This window comes from Chroicocephalus ridibundus, chromosome 22 (assembly GCF_963924245.1).
Source record: "Chroicocephalus ridibundus chromosome 22, bChrRid1.1, whole genome shotgun sequence".
Classification (NCBI taxonomy): Eukaryota; Metazoa; Chordata; class Aves; order Charadriiformes; family Laridae; genus Chroicocephalus; species Chroicocephalus ridibundus.
The window spans coordinates 7,050,083-7,057,824 of record NC_086305.1 but is presented as its reverse complement, the minus strand read 5'-3'; the positions used below and the strand labels follow the sequence as shown (position 1 = coordinate 7,057,824).

Below are 7,742 nucleotides of genomic sequence, written 5' to 3'. Positions count from 1 at the left end.
CGGTACCGGGCAGGGGGCTCATGCCCCACGGTCACCCGGGGGGGACGTGGCCTGAACCTGCCGCGCGGGATTTCAGCCCATCATTTTTTTATTTTTTATTTGCAGGAGCAAATTTCACTTTTGGAGGCGGGGGGGGGGGGTAGGGGGTGGGGGGGGGGGCGCGTGTGTGTGCGTGTGTGGAATTTCCACTTGCTCCCCGGGGCGGGTTTTACGGCGGGGCGGTGGGGAGCCCGCGAAGGGCCGGGAGATAAACCCCAGGAAGGGAACAAAGGGCCTGATCCAGCCCTCCGTCTGCGCCAAAATGGGAGTAACTCGCCCTCGTTCCCCCCCCCAGGGCTTGACCCATGCGAAAACCCAGAGTAACAGAAACCGAACCGGGCCCCAAATCCACCCCGCCCCCCCTTTTTTTTTTTTTTCTTATATATATGAGGCAGGAGGGATAACCCGCCCGGGAAAATGAAATTGGGTTTGGATTCCCCCCCCCACCCCCCCCGAAAGCTGTTTACGGGCAGCCTGGAAACAAAACAAAACAAACAAAAAAAGGATTATTGTATTTTTAGTGTTTTTCGGCCTGGGATTTGCAGTAGGAATTAAGGGGGGCGGCAAGGAAACTGGGGCCGACTGGGACGAGTGGGCAGCGGGGGGCCGGCGGCTGCACCCTGCGTCCAACGCAGCCCTGCCTGCACCCTGCCTGCACCCCAACAACCCTGCCTGCACCCTGCCTGCACCCACTGCCCTGCCTGCACCCACTGCCTGCACCCACAGCCCTGCCTGCACCCTGCCTGCACCCCAACAACCCTGCCTGCACCCTGCCTGCACCCACAGCCCTGCCTGCACCCACTGCCTGCACCCACAGCCCTGCCTGCACCCTGCCTGCACCCCAACAACCCTTGCCTGCACCCTGCCTGCACCACCTGCCCTGCCTGCACCCACTGCCTGCACCCACAGCCCTGCCTGCACCCTGCCTGTGCCCACTGCCTGCACCCTGCCTGCACCCCAACAACCCTGCCTGCACCCACCCACTGCCTGCACCCTGCCCGCACCTACAGCCCTGCCTGCACCCCAACAACCCTGCCTGCACCTATAGCCCTGCCTGCACCCTGCCTGCACCCACTGCCTGCACCCTGCCTGCACCCCAACAACCCTGCCTGCACCCATAGCCCTGCCTGCACCCTGCCTGCACCCACTGCCTGCACCCCAACAACCCTGCCTGCACCCACAGCCCTGCCTGCACCCTGCCTGCCGGCACCAGGGCTCCCAGCCCAAAAGGCCCCTGGCCACCCGCCGCACTGGCCCGGGTGCCTCCCCGCGCTGGTCCCGCTCTGGCCGCAGCGCCCCACAGGTGCCACTTGCTGCCCCGCCGTTACCTCAGCCCCGGGTCACGGCTGTCCCGGCTCCTGCAACGGGGTGAATTCGGGGGGGGAACACACACACACACACACAGAGCGCGGTGGCCGAAGGCGTTGGGAAGCCACGGGGGTGTCCCCGGACGAGGCCGGCGGCGCTTCGCCCCCGGCTTTGAATCACCCAGGAAATATTTTAACAGCACCATAAAAATAACTAATTAAGGCAGAACCCCCGTCCCCACCATCCCGCGCGCCAGGCCCTTGCAGAAGTGAAAATAAAACCCCGGCAATGCTTTTTCTCCCCCCCCCCCCCCCCCATCCCCCCCATCATCCCCTTTTTCCCCCCCCTCGCTGGGCTCAGCAGCCTGGCACCGCCATCCTGGTACCGCCATCCGGCACCGCCATCCCGGTACCACCGGCATCGCCCACCGCGCCGGGGCTGCAGCCGAACATCCGCGTCCTCCCCAAAACACCGAGGAATCGCAGCAAAAACACAGCGCTGGCAGGAGGTGGGGGGGTAGGGGGGGGGCGGGGGGGGGGGGCAGCTGCCAAGCGGGCACCGGCGGCGGCCTGGGAAGAGGTTAAAAATTGGCAAATTCTTCCCCAGGGTTGATTTTTTTTTTTTTTTTGCGCCGTTATCTCGCCCGGGCGTCGGGTAGAAACGAGAACCGCGTTCCGCGAGCAAAGTTACGGCCGAGTTTACATTCCTCGAGGCTTCTGGGGCTGGGACGAGGCGAGCGAACGGCTCATTTCAGCCAGCAGCCTTTTTTCTTTTTCTTTTTTTTTGGCTTTAAAAACAGGCTTTTTTTTTTGGGGGGGGGGGAGGGAGGGGGAGCAAATGGCGATTTAAAAAAAAAAAAATAAAAAAAATTCTAGAGCTTGGAAATGTAAAGAAAATTTATTTTTTTTATTTTTTTTGGGGGGGGGGGGGGGATAGAAAGCCGGGACAAAATTAAGATCTCGTTTCCCGAAGGCCGATGGCTGTACTTCAGTGTCTGACGAACAACTTGAACGGCAGTAAAAAAATACACCCTGCGAAGGCACAAATGATGCCGTGTAACGTCCGGTATCCCGGTACGGGCACGGTGGGTTTAGCCGGCAAAGGGAGCCGGGGATGGATAAAATAAACCTCCAGCGCGTACAAAATCCCTGTTAAAATCGAGCTGATCCCTTGTAAAAATGATCAGGGCTCACCGAGTCGTGTGTCGTCGTCGTCGTCCTCCTTCTCCTCCTCCCCCCCCCCCCAAAAAAAAAAAAAAAGAGGGAGAAAATGATGAAATAAAAACTAGGGGAATGTTCAGCGTAGCTTGCTTTATTTTAAAAATATAAAAGAAATTATTTAGTGTATTATTTATCACGGCAGAATCATTTGCGCAGGAGACGGGAGGGAGATTACGTTCCTGTCGGTTCAAGACTCCGGAGCGTGCCCGAAAATGCAGCCGGGGGGGGGGGGGTGCGTGTGTGTGTGTGTGCACGCTGCGCCCCCAGCGAACTGCAAAAAAATATCTCATTTTTGTTGCCTTCCTCTAGAAAAAGATGGTTATTTGAAAGGATTAAAAGCTTAAAGGATTACCCGATAACAAGGGTTAAAAATACAGGTCCAGACACAAAAGGGGTGGATGGAGAAAGGGAAACGCTTCCCCCCCCCGCCCCCCCCCAGCACCCTTCATCTCTCCCAGACCAAACCCGACTCCCGGGTCGCTGCCAACTTTCCGAGCGGGACCCGGGGGGGGGCAAACCCCCAGTTCCCCCCCCCCGCCCCCCCGGGGCTGGAGCCGCAGCCCCGGCTGCAAAGCGGCCTGTGACTTTAAGAGAGACCCGGGGGGGGGGCCGAGATCGGGGGGGGGGGGGGGGGGGGGGAAGAGAGTGGGTGCTGGGGGGAGGATGAGGAGTATGGGGGGGGTGACAAGGAGAAGGGGGGGCGGGGACGGGGGATGCTCTGGGCGGGGGGGGGAGGTGACCAGGGGATGCAGATGGGGGTGTCCGTGTGTCGGGGGTGGGGGTGTCCGTGAGGATGGGGGTGTCTGGGTGGGGGGTGTCCATCGGGATGGGGGTATCCATGGGGACGGGGGTGTCCGTGGGTCAGGGATGGGGGTGTCCGTGGGGCGGGGGTGTCCGTGGGCCGGGGATGGGGACGAGCAGCGGGTCTCCGCGGCGCGGGACCGGGGGTGTTGCGGGGCCGGGGTGGCCGGGGGGGGGTGTCCCGCCGTGCCGCCCGCTGCAAGGGGGGGGCGGCCGGGCCCGGCGCTGCCCGCGGCTCCTCCCCGCTCTGCGGTAGCTCCGCACCGGGCGGCGCCCCCCCCCCTCCTCCTCCTCCTCCTCCCCGCGCCGGGCAGGGCCGGGGGGCGGCCCCGCACCTCCCTCCGCAGCCCGCCGGCCCGGGGGGGCCGCGCCGCAGCCCCCCGCCACCTACCAGCACCCACCGGGGGCCGCCGCCGCGCTGCCGGGCGAGCGGGACGGGAGCCGCAGCCTTCCTCCTCCTCCTCCTCCTCCTCCTCCTCCTCCTCCTCCTCCTCCTCCTCCTCCTCCTCCCCGCCCCCGCACCGGGAGCGTCCCCTCCGCAGCGCCGCCGGTGCCCGGGGCGAGGGGAGGAGGCAGAGGAGGAGGAGGAGGAGGCAGGGCAGGAGGAGGAGGAGGAGGAGGAGGCAGGAGGAGGAGGAGGCGGAGGCGGAGGAGGCGGCGGCGGCGGCGGCGGCGGCGGCGATGGGGCCGGGGCGCTGCGGGCTGCGAGGAGGAGCCGTGCCCGGCCGGAGTTGGGCTCCGCTGGGGGGGGGGGGCGGGGGGGATGCCCTCTCTGCTTTGCCATAGCGCAAAGCCCGCCCCGGCTTTTATTTTATTTTAATTTTATATTTTTTTTTTAATTTTTCTTTCTTTTTTTTTTTTTTAAAAACAGATATTTTATTATTTTTTCTTCTTCGCCTTCCAAAAAATAACCCCCCGCCTCCCCCACGCACATACACACACACCACCACCATCTCCCCCCCCACCGCCCCACGCACACACACACACGCCCCCCACCGCCACCGCCACCGCCCCCCCCCCCCCCGCCGCGCATGAGGCCCGGCCCCGCGCTCCCGCCGCCCCGCAACGGCCCGGCCCGTGGCCCCCGGCCCAGCCCGCCCCCCCCCCCGGCGCCGGGGGCCGGAGCATGGCCCTGAGAGGGTGACCGCCCGCCGAGGACACTGCACCGGTGGCCTTGGAGGGGGGGGGGGGCGGGGGTGGCTTTTATTATTATTATTATTATTGGGGGTTTAATATTTTTTATTATTATTATTTGGGGGGGTCAACGTTTTTTGGATTTTTTTTTTTTCCCCCCCCTCCTTCGCCTCGGTGGAAAACACACGTTTTAGAACAAAATACCAAAAAAAACCCAACCAACCACCACCACCCCCCCCCTCAGCTCTTTGCTTTTTCGCAGCAACTTGGAAGCCCGTTAATTGCACTTGGCTATGGTAGGTCCCATGACACTTTCATTTTCTCTTCTACTTTCCTCCCCCCCCCCTTCTTCCCCCCCCTCCCCGTCCCCAACCCCCCCCGTCCCCACCCCCCGTGCGCGCGTGTTTTGCGGGTGTCACCCACCCGCAAAAGTTGGTCGCGGGGTGGGGAGGGGGGTCGGGGGGGGGGGGGGCGGACAGCGGAGTTTCACAGTGTGCCCCGGGGGGGGGGGGTGAAAGGGGGGGGGTGGGGGAGGGAAGTTGCCGCCGCCTCTCCCCCCCCCCCCCCCCTTCCCCCGCGGTATAAGGGGGGGGGGGGGCGGAGGCGGGAGCCGCCCGGCGGGGAGGTCGCGGCGCGGTGGGGGGGGCGAAGGGGGGGGGGGGGTTGCCCCTCCGCAACCCGCGGAGGGCTGGGATGGAGCTGAAAATGGCCGCTAAAAAAAGGGGCGGAGGAGGTTGGCGGCCGCACCGACTTGAACTTGGAAGTGACGGCCGGGGGGGTCGCGCTGCCCGCACCCTGGGGGGAACGGACGTGGAGGGGGGGGTGTCAAAAAAAAATCACTATATTCTATATAAGAATAAACCCAGCCACCCCCCCCCCCCCGCCGTGCGGGGCTGTTCGTGCTTCGCCTCCTGCCAGGCCACGGGGGGGGGGGGGGAGAGGAGTGTGTGTGTGAGCGCTGCGGCCCCCCCCGGGGTGGGGATTGCGGGGGGGGGGGGGGGGGCGGTGAAGTTCGCACGGAGCCGGGCTGGTGCCGCCGGAGCGGGTTTTAATGGGGGGGGGGGGATAACCCCCGCCCCTGTCGGGGATCGTCCTGCGGGTGCCGGCAAAAGTTGGGGAGTGACAATGCGGGGGGGGGGGGGGGGGGGGGCGCTGCGCCGTTTTATCCTCCCCGGCGGCCCCGCACCGCGGCCAACCCGCCCCTGCGGGTCTTGGTTGGGGGGGGGGGGGGGGGGGGGGGGGCCGCCATCCTGCGGGGCTGAAACTCACTTTCACAATTAGGAACTGGGGATTCCCTTTGTGCTTTTTTTTTCCCCTGGTTTTTTTTTCTTTTCTTTTTTTTTTTCTTTTTTCTTTTCTTTTTTTCCTTCTTTTTTTTTTTTTTTTCCTTTCCCCCCCCCCTCGCCCCCCCCGCCTCGCGCACTCTCTAATTAAGCTTGATTAGAGCCTGCAGAAGGGCTCGGTGGCGGCGGTGTTTTCTGGAGTGAGAACTTGCGGTTTGGAGTTTGCCGGGCGCGCAGGGCTCCGCTTTTTGTAATTGTTATTATTATTATTATTATAATATTTCTTTTTTACCCCTTTCTCGTTCCCTCTTTGTGCGCTCGGGGCGGGCGGGGGACGGACACACACGCGGATGCGGGGCTCCCCCCCCCCCCACCCCGCACCCGCCGCCGCACCGGGGAAAAGCGGCGAGATGCTGCCGGTCGTTAAATAACACCGGGCGGGGGGGGGGGGGGGGGGGGCGAGAGACGACGCGCAAAAATAAGCGTTTCTCCGCGGGATGCGGCGGGAGGGAGTGCGGGGAGGGGGGGAAATCCCGCGTTGGGGTGCAGGCAGCTCCCCCCCCCCCCCCCCCAGCCGCTGCCCAGAAGTTGCACATGAATCTGCAGGGTTGGGGTTTTTTTTTTTTCCTCTCTCCTGTGGCCGGATTAGTTCCGTTTATTTAAAAAAAAAAAAATAAATAAAAAAAAAAAGAAAAAACCCGAAACAACAGAAAATGGGCGAGCTGCCCGGCGCTGACCGGCTCGGGCCCCCCATCCCGTGTCGTCCCCCCCCCGGCTCGCCCCTGCCCGCAGCGCCTCGGCCCTGCGAGCCAAAGGGGGTTCCTACATCTTTAAATGGGATGTAATATTTTGGGATGGGCTTTTTTCATAACGTCACTTCATTCCTCGCTCCTTTTTTTTTTTTTTTTCCCTCTTTTTTTTTTTTCCTCTCTCTCTCTCTTTTTTTTTTTTTTTTTTTTCATTTTCTCATTCTTTCTTTTCCTCCCTCTCTCCGCTGCCCCTGGCTCGGATGGAGCCGCTTCCCCTCTAACTTCCCCGCCGCCCCTGCCTGCAGGCTGGGTGCGTACCCCCCCCCGACCCCCCCCCCCACCCCCCCCCCCCCACCGCAACCTTGGGGCGAAGATGAGCTTTTTGCCTTTTTAACCACCAACCCCCCCCCAACCCCCTCAACAAACAACAACCGAAAAAAAAAAAAAAAGAAAAAAAAAAAAAAAAAAGAAGAGCGCTTTATTTTCAAGCCGGGAGGGCGGGCGGGGAGAGAGGAATTTTTAATTTTTTTGTGAATTTTTTAATTTTTTTTTTTTTTTTTTTTGAGGGGGGGCGGGGGGTTGGAAGTTGGACCCTTTTTATTTCCTCCTCGGCCCCCCCCCCACCTCCCGTGGGGCCGTCCCCCCTTGCCCCGTTGCCCCCCCCCCCCTCCTCCTCCTCCTCCTCCTCCTCCTCCTCCTCACCCTCACACCCCCCCCCTTCACCCCCCCCCCCCCCCCCCCCCGGGCCCCGCAGAGCCGCTCCGGAGGAGAGAGAGAGAAAAAACGCCCGGACTGCTCCAGCCTCCGAAATGACTCAGTAACTTTTACGCCTGGAGTCTCAGCCCTGCAATTAGCCACTTTCCCAGCGCGGCTCGGGATGTATTCGTCTCCTCTCTGCCTGACCCAGGTAACCGGTCTCCCCCCCCCACCACCCCCCTACACCCCCCCCCCATCCCGCCCTTCTCCCTTACTCCGTCTTCCCCCCCCCCCTCAACCCCCCCACCCCGTTATTCCCCCCCTTTCGCCGCAACAGACTTTTTTTTTTTTTTTCTCCTTTCCAGCCGCAACGCAAACACCCCCCCCCCCAAAAAAAAAAACCCACAACCCCCCCCCCCCCAAAATTAGGAAAATTTTAAAAAGAAAGAAAAAGCAATTTCCACCCCCCCACCGGACAAAAATAATCATAACAGGGAAAGGGCGGGTTGGGG

The 7,742-nt window shown here is 62.1% G+C and overlaps 1 long non-coding RNA gene across 1 annotated transcript; it reads right to left on the bottom strand.

Annotated features, from left to right (window-relative positions):
- Positions 1-646: 646 nt before the first annotated feature.
- On the bottom strand, positions 647-2,567 carry LOC134526223 (uncharacterized). Its single transcript, XR_010073915.1, has 3 exons — positions 2,541-2,567; positions 915-1,397; positions 647-731 (listed from the first exon to the last, which is right to left on the bottom strand). It is a non-coding gene; the product is annotated as an uncharacterized LOC134526223 (long non-coding RNA).
- Positions 2,568-7,742: the final 5,175 nt, after the last annotated feature.